Genomic DNA, 13,666 nt, shown 5'->3' with positions numbered 1-13,666 from the left:
AGTAATGAAGTAGAAAAAATATCTTGGAAAGGTTCAGCTAGTTGTTCAGCACATTCTTTTAAGATTCGCCCTTTTATTCCATCAGGCCCACCAGCTTTCATTGGGTTGACGTTTTTGAAAATGTTACAAACTTGCTCTTTAGTAATCGCTAATTCTAAGCAGTTGTTAACATTGACATCCTCAAGGGCTTTGAGTCTTAGATAATTAAAATCTTTCGTGTCGAAGCGACAATAGAAATCATTTAACTCGTTGGCCAATGTTTTTTCGTCTCTTGTAGCAAGATTATTTTTAAATTTGACTTGTGCTCCTGCCATTTTGTTCATGATGCCCCACGTCTGTCTCATTTCACTTGTATTAATTGAGTCTTCCAGCTTGGTGCGGTAGTTTCTCCTCCCTTCCTCAAGAACGACGTTGAGATTTCGTTGAGCAATTTTCCTTGTCTGTCCATCGCCACTCATAAATGCTCTTTTCTTTTTGATTATTTCCCGTTTTATTTTTGCAGTGACCCATGGTTTATTGTTGGGGTATATCTTGATGCTCTTAGTACTGACACACATGTTTTCACAGAATTTGATGACTAGATATATCGCATTTATTCGCGAAAAGAGTAAAACAATGAAATCTAGATCGGTAGCATTATAGAGCATATAGATTAAACCACCGTATCTATGGTAATAATGTGTCCAAGGGTGACATGAGGTGGCTGCTCGATAGCACTGCTATGCCTACGTAGAATGCGCTATGGACGACCTAATCCATGCCGAGAGCAAACTGGAAAATCTGGAAGAAGAAATTAACATCAGATTCTGGAGCAGATCTGGCTAATATTAATAATAATATTATATGGGGAAATGTCCGGTGAGTCGTCACCAAGTGGGCCGGACGGGTCTTGACAAGAAAAAAAGTATTTTATTTAAAAATACAGAGAATATAGAGAAAAAAAAGTGACTGCAGATTGAGATGCCCGAATAAAGTGTTTGTGTTGTTGTTATTGTTATTCTTAAAATAATTTGTTTGAAATTTAACAAGAACATCATCACACATTTTAAAGAGGATGCAAGCATCATGATGTTTTAGGCTACAACTACAAGAAATTGATTAGGACAAAATTATAAACGATGTGGCATGGACTAAACGATATGCTTTCTTTAGTCTTGAAGTATACCAAAATGTTTCCAAAACATTTAATACAATTTTCATTTTAAACTCATTAAGGCTGTTATTCACCTATTGTACTTTAAATAATTTTCCGACTACAGACAATGATACACACATTACGTACTACTATGCAAAAATACACTCAGTTTTCGATGCATTATCAAACTTTATATATTTAGGTTTACACAGAGCCTATATGTAGAATATTTGTGTTACACAAATAACAAACTAGTGTTTAAGAGGGAAGACCATAGACATATTAGGAACTCCATTTATTACGTAAACACAAGCGGTGTTGCACTGACGCGCTAGTGTGCAAATGTACATATAATGCTATTATGTTACACTGTATATGGCACGCCAATTCTTATTTTCACCGACAAATCGTTCATTGGATAGTAACATATTAAATTGGTAAACGAAATATTGAACGTTTTGTCGTGTTCCCTTGAATGAGAGATGGGCCTTTACAAAACCATCAATTAGATAATCATTCAATAACACCAGTTATTGTAATCTATAAGATCATAACATTAAATAAAGCTGCGTATCACGTGATATCATGTTGTTAACGCCCTAACAATGACCCAACTTTTGAACGTACTGGCAACACCATACGTACACGTCTCCTAGAGTTGTGGTTCTTGAAGGTTTGCAGCTCTTAGTTTCTGACATTCAGGCTGAAAATATTGAGACCTGCCTTTTTACCTGCCTGGGTGGACCACTTCTAGGGCTTATTTTGAGTTTTTGTTTCCACACTGTGAACTAGCTTTGTTACCTTGTTTCCATATAGAATGCTGTAGCTGACGTGTGTAAAGCATGGATGTGTGCTTCTGCTAGCTATAACGCTTTTTGTAATATTCTTTGGAGTCATAAGGTGAGGGGACGTCCCCTTGAGGGCATCTACATTAGGTTCCGCACCGACGGCAACACATGATTCCCATACTAAAATTAAAGAGATGATTGTTACTGAGCTTCTTTATGCGGATGGCTGCACCCTTTTTCATGCAGGAGCAGGTTCTTCAATATAGGCCTACTGTCAATTAATTTACCAACCTCAGCAAAAGGAGGTCATGCTCGAGAAATCCCCACTAGAAACTAACTCAGTTCCATAAATTGAAACAAATAAACTAAAACGGGGGATGGTTGCCTGGTCGTGCGGAATGTTGGTTGGACTGTCGTTCGGACCTATCGATGGTCCCAGGTTCATTATTATTATTATTATAGCTTTTATATAGCGCTACTTTCATGCTTATAGCATGCTCAGAGCGCTTTGGTCCAATCTCATTTGTGGACCAGTTGGGGGGGGGTATCTAGGAGTTGGTTTTCCGTGCTGCCTTTAGGCGCTCAGTAAACACAACTCTGCCCGAATCTCGAGCCCCCTTCTTGGTAGCCAAGACAAGCCAAGTTCAAGCGCACTTAGCCTCTCGACCACGCTTCCCTCATACCCTGCCGTCGTCCTGCGGGAGGTTTGGACTAGGAAGTAAATTATCTTTAACATCCGAAACGTATAAAACATATAAAACATTTTACAAACAAACAATCAATATGAATAGCCAGCTCCTCTTCTTCTCCTTGATGGAGGTAGTTGATTTGCAGATCAGGCAGCTCTCTCTCTCTCTCTCTCTCTCTAGTTATTTTCTTCTATTGGGGTGTTTTGAAGCCGATGTCTTGTTCGACTTGTTCCGGTCATTTTGATAAAGAATGCAGATTTGAAGGATATAATCAGTATTCTCTGGTGACGCTCCACAAGGGAAAGTTTCAATTTTCCGTTTCCGAAACATATTGTTACGAATCTCACTATCCAGGCTCTCTGCAAACTGCACCATACACCACCAACTTAAAGAACTTGACAACTCAGGGCTCCAAAGTAACGTAACACTTTAATAGTTGAATAAATAACAGCCAATACTGTACAATTGGCAACACGTACACTGTACAAATATCTCTCCGATAACACCGTTCCGCAGTATCAACTCTTGCACTGGCCTCTCCGTCTCGTTCCGGGCTTGCACTGGGTTCAACAGTTCAGGACTGACTTCACACACTAGGCTCGTTGTGTCGGACTCGATCGCAGACCAAGATCAAGACGCCAGCCGTCTCAACTGTACTTGACAGTACTCCGCACTGAACCGTCGTAATGCTCCGTACAGAACCACACCGCTGAACTGTGCTGTAGTCGACCGGACTGTAGTGAACCGGGCTCTGAACCCCTGCCGTGAACCGTCTTGACTGCGACACCTCCGCTCTTATATGGGGTCCCTACTGGCCTTCTCGAACCGGACAGAACGCCGATCGACGTTTCTAGGTGGTCAGATGACTACAACTCTCGTGACGCTCCTGACCGTCGTAACTCGTCACGGTTGACCGCTCGTCTAGCGAGGGCCTGGGGCGATTTGCATCGGCTGACTACACTCACACCACTACCCCCATCTGTGCCACCACCAGGTTTATAACACTATGTTTTCTCATTCTATTGTGTTCGCCTTAGGCGTCGTCTTTCTTGTAATTTGGATGAATACCTCTATTTAGATCTAAGTCGGAACTTCATGGAACCTTCAAGCACCTGTCTGAAAGCTGATTAAAAAAAAAAAAAGGCTCGAACGATTTTCCTAGAACAGTTGATGTATATCGCTGAGAAAAGAATATTATTAGACTAACTCTCTGGTCACATGGGGAAAACTCTAGTTTGACAGAACTTTTTAAAGTACAAAATAAATAAATATACATTTTGCTTAACTATAAAGATTTAGATCTAGAAATTCAAAATGAGTTTATTATCTTGATGGGCGATAATGTTAAGGAATCAATTGTTGCGAGAGGCCAAGTGCGCTTGAACTTGGCTTGGCTTGGCTACCTAGAGGGGGCTCGAGGTTCGACACCCGACTCGGGCAGAGTTGTGTTTACTGAGCATTTTGAATTTCTGGTGACAAATAATATGTCTTCCCATATTCGATTCTATGAAAATGGTGTCTCGTAACTTCCTCAAATTCTGCAAGAAATTTCAAAGATGCTAAGAAGTTCCCAGGATTGGGTGAATTCAATTTTCGTTGTGACCACGTAAGCTTGATTTTTTTTGTGCTTAGTAGATAATTCAAAATTTGCGCGTGAACCATATGTGACAGTTCATCTGATTCTTTTCTTCTTCTAGCTTCCACTTCAAAAGAGCTTGTCTCCTAGATACCCTCCTCCCCCCATTGGTCCACAAATGAGATTGGACCAAAAGCGCTCTGAGCATGCTATAAGCATGAAAGTAGCGCTATATAAAAGCTATAATTATTATAAAGTCAAGCAAGTTTGTTATTTTCTGTGATGCTTGATTCCATCCCAGATGTTTCTCATCAAGAAATAAAATAGTTTCGAAATAAAAAGAGTCATTAGTTACTTTGAAATTTTGTAACCTGACGAACAACATTATGAAGAACTTGTTCTAAAAACTCTTTCAAACATTGGATGGAACTTTGATCTGTGCAGAGGTCAAACCTATGATAAACGCAGCCGCCTGTTTGGCCTGCAGAAACGTCTCTTAGACGTAATCCAAAGGCAACATTTCTGAACTGTGATAATCACTCTATCAATCTGGCAGCTCTTCATTGTGCTGAGATCCAGCAAAAAAACTGTGCATGAATTGTTCAACTTTTTGTTCAGATTCACCCCAGAGATGGCCCCAACTAAAAGAAGCTGGAGTCTGGAGTTTAAAAAAAGCAGAGTAATACACGGTGATCCGCAAAAGAAGAAGCTACTTCTCAGTTTCCGTGCATCTCGACAACAAGCTGTTGGAGAAACTTTCTGAATCAACAACTGAAAGAATGGACACTAGAAGCAGTGCACAGAATATTCTTCATACAGTGGAAAATTATGCATTTTTTGCTTATCTGGAATTTTGGTCAAATCCCCTGCGCCCAATTAATATAGTTCAGAAGAAACTACAAACGTCTGGACATATGGGAAGCTGCTGAAGAAGTCCAAGGCTAGTGGCGCTTTCTACAATTGATAAGAAACGGACGAAACTGATCACCCAATCAATTTGAAAAAGGTAAAGAAGGTAGTGAATGCTATGGGTTTCCTGTAATCAAAACAACCAGAAGAAAGAAAAGAATTGATGGGGGGTTGAGTTCTAATGTAGGACTGTCAATAAAACTGCAATTCAAACTTGTTGCGACAGAAGCGCTGGACAGACTTCATATGGAGATGAAGGACAGATAATAATAATTTATTTATAAAGCGCTGTTAACTAACAAAATGTGGGCTCAAGGCGCTGTAATAACATTACAAACACAAACACGACAGCTAAAATGACAGTTAATCTAAAAAACTTTTAAACAGATAGGTCTTAATGTTCTTCTTAAAGGTGGTGTAGCATGTTGTCTGTCCTGAGATCAATGGGGAGTGAGTTCCAAACCTTTGGTCGGTGAACTGAAAAAGCCCGCAGATTCCATAGGCTGGAAAACCATGTGGACACCTTTGGGTTTCTTCTTGAACCAAGACACCTCTTGGAGTCTATGGAGGATGATACGCTGGTGAAAAACAACTCGCCGTTAGGATTGGTTGTGAGCTTTTAGTGATTTTAGGAGCAAATTTGACTCGCCGAATGTGATTTCTACCATTGCAATCCATGAACAGCTTGCGCAATGAAATTTCGCTATAGATCGACGCGGACGGCCTTGTTTTTACTAACTACTAACCCAGGGTGTAGGGTAGTGAGAAAGGTGAATGACAGCCATGTTCTTTCAACTTAAGAATAGTCATTCACCTAAATGTATCAACTACCTAGCTCATGTATGGCTCCTCGAATGCCACATCCTGGGCAACAGTCTTGGCTGACTGGCTAAATACATGAGTGATTAATGTATGAGCTTAATACATTTTACAGGGCAGTCCACCATGTTTTGTAAGAATAAAGCAGGAAATGACAATTTGTTACACAAGATGTATGTATGTCAAAATCATTTTAAAATTCACTTAACACTTTGTAGTTGTAGATAAAAAATATTATATTAATTATTTTATTTTAGTTTCTGCAGTAAATTACCCGAATTATGACTAGTAATAAATTAGTTGTTTTTTCTTTACTTTAAATTATTGTTAATCTTCAGTTTTGATAATTTGAGGATTTGAATTTTAAGTGTGGAAAGAAAAGTGAGAGAATCACAGGCAGCGCACCATTCCTTCATAAAGAAAAACCTTTTTCACTTGCATTTTTTATCTTTGAATATTTTGAAAAATAAATGTATTTCTTGTTAGGCATAGATTGAGCGCTGTGTCAACCATGATCATGCAATCTTTAATGGCAAGTAAACTGTCACTTTGAGACATCCTGTTTAACGACACTAATTCAATTAAATTATTTCTCGTAATTTATATTTGTGGTCTAGATTTGGTGTATGTATTCTTTATTATTGTATTATTTTTTTCATAATGAAATGAAAAGCATTTAAACTTTTACAGATTTCATTGTACTATATGAAAATATTTGTTATCAGTTGTTAAATAGGTTACATTCTTCATTTTATATTTGTAGATAAAACTAGTTTTAGAAACCACTAAAGTATGTAATTTTTGTTTAAAATTATGTGTAACATTTCTTAAAATAAAAATATTTTAACAGCTGCTTTTCTTTAGTTAATGTGATTTTGTTTGAAAGATGTCAAATGAAACTGTCAGGAAATGTACATAGGATATAATATAATATCAAATAAATGAAAAGGTAAATAATAAGGGTAATCAGTTGTAGTAATCAATCAAAACCCACAAAAATGTAAACTTGATTAGAGGGCAGATATTCAAAATCAAGATTCTCTATGCCTACATCAAGTATCAAACTGCTTCTAGTACAAGTTCCTCAAGTGTTGTCATCTTGTCTAGTCAGGGACTCGGGCCATAAAACAATATTGTAACAATTTACTATTTTTCTAAACTACCAAACATTTAATTGACTTACCCACTAAAAGTGGATAGATAAAGAGTTAACAAAAATTAACCTTTATCAAACAGTAATTCAGTCAACAACATGGCCTTCAATTACAGGTTAACTAGCCCTCTATTCAAAGTACACACTGGTCATTCTTAAGTCAAAATAATGAAATTCAAATTGATTTAGACAAGACTAAAAGTCGCATTCAATAGACTTTCAAACAGTATGAAGATACTGACATAACATTTGTATGCTGTCATTCAATAGACTTTCAAACAGTATGAAGATACTGACAAAACATTTGTATGCTGTCATTCAATAGACTTTTAAACAGTATGACGATACTGACATAACTACATTTGTATGCTGTCATTCAATAGACTTTCAAACAGTATGAAGATACTGACATAACATTTGTATGCTGTCATTCAATAGACTTTCAAACAGTATCAAGATATTGAAATAGCTACATTTGTATGCTGTCATTCAATAGACTTTCAAACAGTATGAAGATACTGACATAACATTTGTATGCTGTCATTCAATAGACTTTCAAACAGTATGAAGATACTGACATAACATTTGTATGCTGTCATTCAATAGACTTTCAAACAGTATGAAGATACTGACATAACATTTGTATGCTGTCATTCAATAGACTTTCAAACAGTATGAAGATACTGACATAACTACATTTGTATGCTGCTTTTTAATAACGGGATAAAACTTTCACACAAAGACTGCAAACAGTAATTTAAACTTTTGCATCCTGGCTTACCAAAGCTCTAAAACAGCTCCAGCTCCCACAAGTTACATGAGGATTAGTTTTCCTATAACTATGGTATCTGTGAAATTGACAGTGAACAGGCAGATGTGTATTTCCTAGTTGTCTTTGTAATGGTTATGCTTGCCCTGGTTGTGGCAAAATATGTAGGTCACAGTGGGGGCTGCGTAGCCACGGGAAATACTGCATTCCTCATTAATTTTTGGACCCAAAGACAAGCCTTCTTGTAATTGTCCTAATAGTTCGAGTCGAAGAATCTAAAACTTTAAGGTATTGAAGGCTTCCATTCATCGGCCTGTCTTAACTATTGCTCAGTCTGGGAGGGACCAAAGCAGATGTAATTTGTGACATGTTTACTACCAGTGGTTCGTATCCTAAGACGTTGTATTAGAGCCTTAAAGGAATGGGTTTCCTGTTCAGGCAGAACATAGCCGTGTGTATGTCTCTATAACATGATTGACACATGGATTTGAGTATGACGTAATTATCTTATGATAAGAAGAATCCTCTGTAACTTACAAGATACTAAACGTAACGTGACTAGTGATGGGAACTAAAAAGTTACTTTAAAAGTGAAACTAAAACTAGTTTTCAACTTTAAAAAAGTAATTAAACTAAAAGTTTATCATCAATTTCAAAATCTATATATATAATTCTCTTCATGGCTCAAGAATTTGGACATCACGGTACGTATAGTGGAAAGATCGCTCTTTTGTATTTGCAAGTCGGACGGGTTAGAGTTACCGTACGTAATTTAAGAGGCGAAAAAAATGAGGGGGGGGGGGGGGGGGAGTGAACCATTGTGACCAAGTAGTCTACTCTGTATTCACCAGTCACAAAAAAGCAGGGCCGGACTTAACCATTGTGGGGCCCTATGCAAAACGGATTTCGCGGGGCTAAGTTTGGGTAGGGATACGGATAATAAGTGGAATTAAGTGCTTGTATTAGAAAATAAATTCGTCTTTGCATTTTATTCATTCTTTACTACGTACAGAATTACTTTACGAGCCTTGCGTATAGCGAAGTCATGCAGTATATCATACAAATTCTATTTCCTACATAGATCACGCTCAATAGCAAGAATTATCAAATGTTTCAATCTATCTACGAGAATTGTCGACCTCAAGTAATTCTTCATTGGTTTGAGGCGTGAGAAGCTTCTTTCACTAGATTCCACAATTACGGGTATTGCCACCGTATTGCATAATGCCGTTTTTTTGTGTGTGTGTCGCGCGTAGGATTGGCGTTTTCCATATTGAATGACACCTCAAAAAGATAATTTTTGTTTATATATTTCAGGAGATTTATAAGAGTTTCCAAAAGATTTTAATAATTTCCGGATATTTCCAGGACGTTTTCATATATTTTACAATTTCGCGAGATTTCCAGGAGCTCCTGATAAATCGACAGGAGGCCGCGGTAAATCTGCATATAGTTATAAAATGGTTTAATTTAATAATTTATACACCTAGAATTAGCGCGGGTCCTATGAAAGTGTGGGGCCCACTGCGGTCGTATAGGTTACCCTGCAAAATAGCGGCGTATGCTACGCCGCCGGTCGAATACACTTAAGAAAATTAATTAAACTTTTAATACCTTTTTTTTTGGGGGGGGGGGGGGGCGGGGTTGAAGTAGACCTATTTATATAATCATCCGACAGTATGCCGACGGTAATAATATTTATCCATAATAAAATCAGTAATAAGAAAGATGTTTCTTATAAAAACGTTAATGCACAATAAAATAAAAAGATGCCTAAATAAATAAGTGTGCTTGTATTATTGATTTGAATTAAAATCTTTAGAAAAGAATGGTACTCTTTTTTTTTTTAATTAGGCCTATAATATCTTATTATATAACAAAAAATCTTACTTATACCGGTAAAGTTTAAAATCTCATTAAATAACATAGATTGAGAATTTCAAATTTACATCTAGTAACCAAAGAAATAGAAACGAACTCGTTGGAGTTTTAAGAAACATTTGACAGGGTGGTCTTGTCATTATATGGACTTCACACTCAGTACACTATATAAGCCTACACGTGTACGTTTATTCAGGTTGTTAAAATCAGTCGGATTCACCGTCTATTTACTTTCTGGGCAGGGAGGGTGTGTAACTCTTTTAGTGTAAAGATATTTCTACGAACATGCTTGACTGGCCACGCCAGTGTGTTATTTTCTTGTCTGACCACTCCACATTAAGCTATCACTAATGCATAACGCGTAATGAAAACAATGCATGATAGTCTTGTACGTAAAGTGCCTAATTTTCGCCTTGTCAAAAAGTGCCTAATTATCCGGTGCCTAAATTTTCCGGGGTGCCTAAATATCCGAGTGCCTAAATCTCCGGGTGCCTAAATATCCGGTGCCTAAATTTCCAGATACCTTTTTCCACAAACAGAGATTATATTTATCGCCGACACTCCCCGACATAATAAAAATATTTTATAATATTATTTAATCTTATCTTATCTTATATGATTCAGACGTACGTTACTTCAAAAAAGAAGGTGATGGAAGGAACCAGGGGGAGGGGGCGGTAGGGGCGGACGAATTTTAGTATAGAATTCACACAATTTGTATACGAATTTATTACTTATATTAATAATATATACTAATTATTTATATTTCAACCTATTTTAGATTATTTCACCCCCCCCCTTCTAGTATTTTGCCGATTTGGTAGGGTCGGGAGGGGGCGATGGCATCAATCCACCCCCCCCCCCCCAACCATAAACTTTCGAGTGGGGGGGCGGTCCTATTTATTTGTAGAAATCACAGCTTACTAACAGAATCAATTAAATATCTATATGATTAAAACTTGTTATTGGTATTTTAACCGGTCTTTATATTATGTCGTTCACCTGTTGGCCTATAGGTCTGTTTTGTTTAATTGGAAACATTTTCAACATCTGGAACTTCTCTAACCCGGGGGATAGACGACAGTGTCACCGTGACCTTGCTTGCACTTGCACTAAGCGAGATTGGGGCGCTGCAGGGTTGCCCAACAGGGCTACAATGTAGTCTTCATGCCCTGGGTGTCTGTAGGTAGTGGAGGTATAGACCCTTCGGCATTATTCTTTATTTACTTCTATCTCAACGACTTTTAACAGTTTTACGACACATTTGAGCGATGTGTGTCGGTGATTTGGCCACTTCTTTTCTACAAATGTAGCAGCGGTTGTTAACTTAACAATCTATTTCAGGGCTTTTTTTCTATTTAGGGCCGCATTTAAAAAAATAGGAGTGGGGGGGGGCATATATTATGTACTTACAACTTAGAAAAATACGGTTGCTAACTGCGTATGATGTCTTTAAATTGACACGGATACTGTATTACACATTTAAAATTATTTTTTTTTACACTCCCGATTGAGGAGTTACAAGAATGAGCAGTTTCTGAAACTAATTTTACGAATATGTGTTTGAATTTTGTTATTGCTTTTTTTTTTTTACATCCCATTTCAGATGTGCAGTTGTAGGCTACCTATTGTGAAGTATTTAATTCTTTACACTCGTGCATAATGTTACATCATCCGAGATTGGGTGTCGGAGAAATAACGTGTACAAAAGTGGCAAGACAGATACACACACAGACAGACAGAGTTAGTTGATATAAGCTTTGAAATAAAAACAACGACCAACCATTTTTGCTTCCTAACCTATGTCAGCTTCCCATATCATTATTAGTATTAAATATCCCGATATTCTAAATCTCAGTATTTAACAAAAGTTTACAAAAAGGTTGCTAAAACAAAACAGAATCCTATACTCTTAAGCGAGCAATTCTTGTATGTATGTATGTATATATATTTATATTTATATATATATATATAAATTTTATTTCGAAAACGGCTCTAACGATTTTCTTTAAAATTTCAAGGTATGTGCATATTAGTAAGAAAAAAATTCTCAACTCATTGGCCACATCGGGAAAACTCGAGGTCGACCGTTATATCAGTTTGAAAATGCCTCATTATCGAAAAATTAATTTTGGCTAGAATGTTTTATGAATGAAAATTTTCCATGACGTAAACGGGAAAAACGCTGTTTACGTCACTAGGCTTACCGCAGTATACTAAAATATTTCTTTGCAAACAAGAACGAGTTTTAAAGGATCAATAGACCTAATTAAACATTTGCGCACCATCTTACTGTAGATTGATTTATTATCGAACTATGAAAGAAAAGTAATGAAATTAAATGTGCCGATATATGATTAGTTATTGTGTTTTAAGTGCTAAATAAGTTGTTTACACTTTAATTGTGTAGAGCGGTGTAGATACCTTTTACTTTGTTGTTTATTTTGCTGGTGACCTCCAGCTGTCTCGTTCTGAGGTTGCATGCAACCATGTGCTCTCTTCTATGTCAGCTAAGTCAAGTTTGCGCCATAAGCTGGTCTTTTAAGGGTTTCGGTGTTACGTCGACCACTTTTTAGCTCACCAAAAAATCCTGCCTTTGGCATGCGTTCGTCTGAGATTCGTCTCCCATACAGGATACTGCTCTGTCCAGCGTAACTGTCGGACTTAAAGAATTCCCTCTATACAAAGGCCGCGGATACACATTTGAGACCAAAAGAAAATTTGCTGCCGAGGACAGACGCAGACGCTAAAAGAAAATCTTAATCGAGCATCGCGGACAATGGTTATGCTTGCCCTGGATGTGGCAAGATATGTAGGTCACAGCTGCAATCCTCATTAATTTTCGGACTCTAAGACAAGCCTTATTATTATTATTATTTTGCTGGTGAATTATTACCATGTGTTCATGCTTCAGTGTCTACCTCTCCTGTACCAAAACAAAGGAAATGGTCATAACACAACTTCTCTACGCCTTACTTGCTCACACTAAACATGATATCCATCTAGCGGTCAACGAGTTTGCGTACACTGCAGCCTCTTTTGATTTAACTATAAACCTCGGTAAAAAGCTTGGAGTTAGGGCCAGGAGAGATCTGAATGGATGGATGTGTAAAAGCAGGCCATAGCACCACTAGGATGGATGGATGGCAAAAGCCGGTATGAACTTCCTATAGTCCGACAGTCAGGCTGGGCAGGGCACGTAACCCGTATGGGTAACGAGCATATTGTTTGGCGTAACAGAGGTGCCCCACGGAAACGTTTCTTTAGAAAACTAATGCCATGATTTAAGTCTAATAAGAAAAAATGCGCCATTTTACTTTGTCACTAAGTGCATGTTTTACCCTATAACGTAGAGAAGTTACACTGCAAAGACTTTCTTCCAAGCCAATAATAGTAAGCCTACAATAGTTTTACGCAAAAGATGGATTGTAAAACTATAAGACGGACGTGAGCTGTAGTTTGTCTAGACTGTAGGAGGACTTAAAAGACTTTAAATTTAATCGACATGTACAATTAGCCCTACAATTAGAACTAACAGAACACTAAAACAACTCTTCAGATTAGTAGTCTTTATCCGATCGTTCATTTTCGTAATTACAAGAATATTCCCAAAATGACTTCGGGTATATAACCTTCCGAAATTATTTAACAGAGCGAGGTTCGGCCACCTGGTACAAAAATATTCTCAAAATGACTTCGGGTATATATCCTTCCTTAACAAATTATTCATCCGAGCGAGGCTCGGTCACCTGATATTTCAAATAAAATGCCTAAGTAGTATTTTTCACACAAATAGAACAAGCGCATTATATGAGCCAGTGAGAGAAATAAGAAACAAACGCATTATTTCTCTCACTGGCCTATATTTGTATAAAAATAAGTTTTATTTTAAAAATGTTCCTAAATTGCTATATAGTTCAGTGATACTTTTTCTTACTTCCTTTCAG

The sequence above is a fragment of the Biomphalaria glabrata genome, chromosome 2, assembly GCF_947242115.1.
Source record: "Biomphalaria glabrata chromosome 2, xgBioGlab47.1, whole genome shotgun sequence".
Classification (NCBI taxonomy): domain Eukaryota; kingdom Metazoa; phylum Mollusca; class Gastropoda; family Planorbidae; genus Biomphalaria; species Biomphalaria glabrata.
This window is presented reverse-complemented; position numbering follows the sequence as displayed.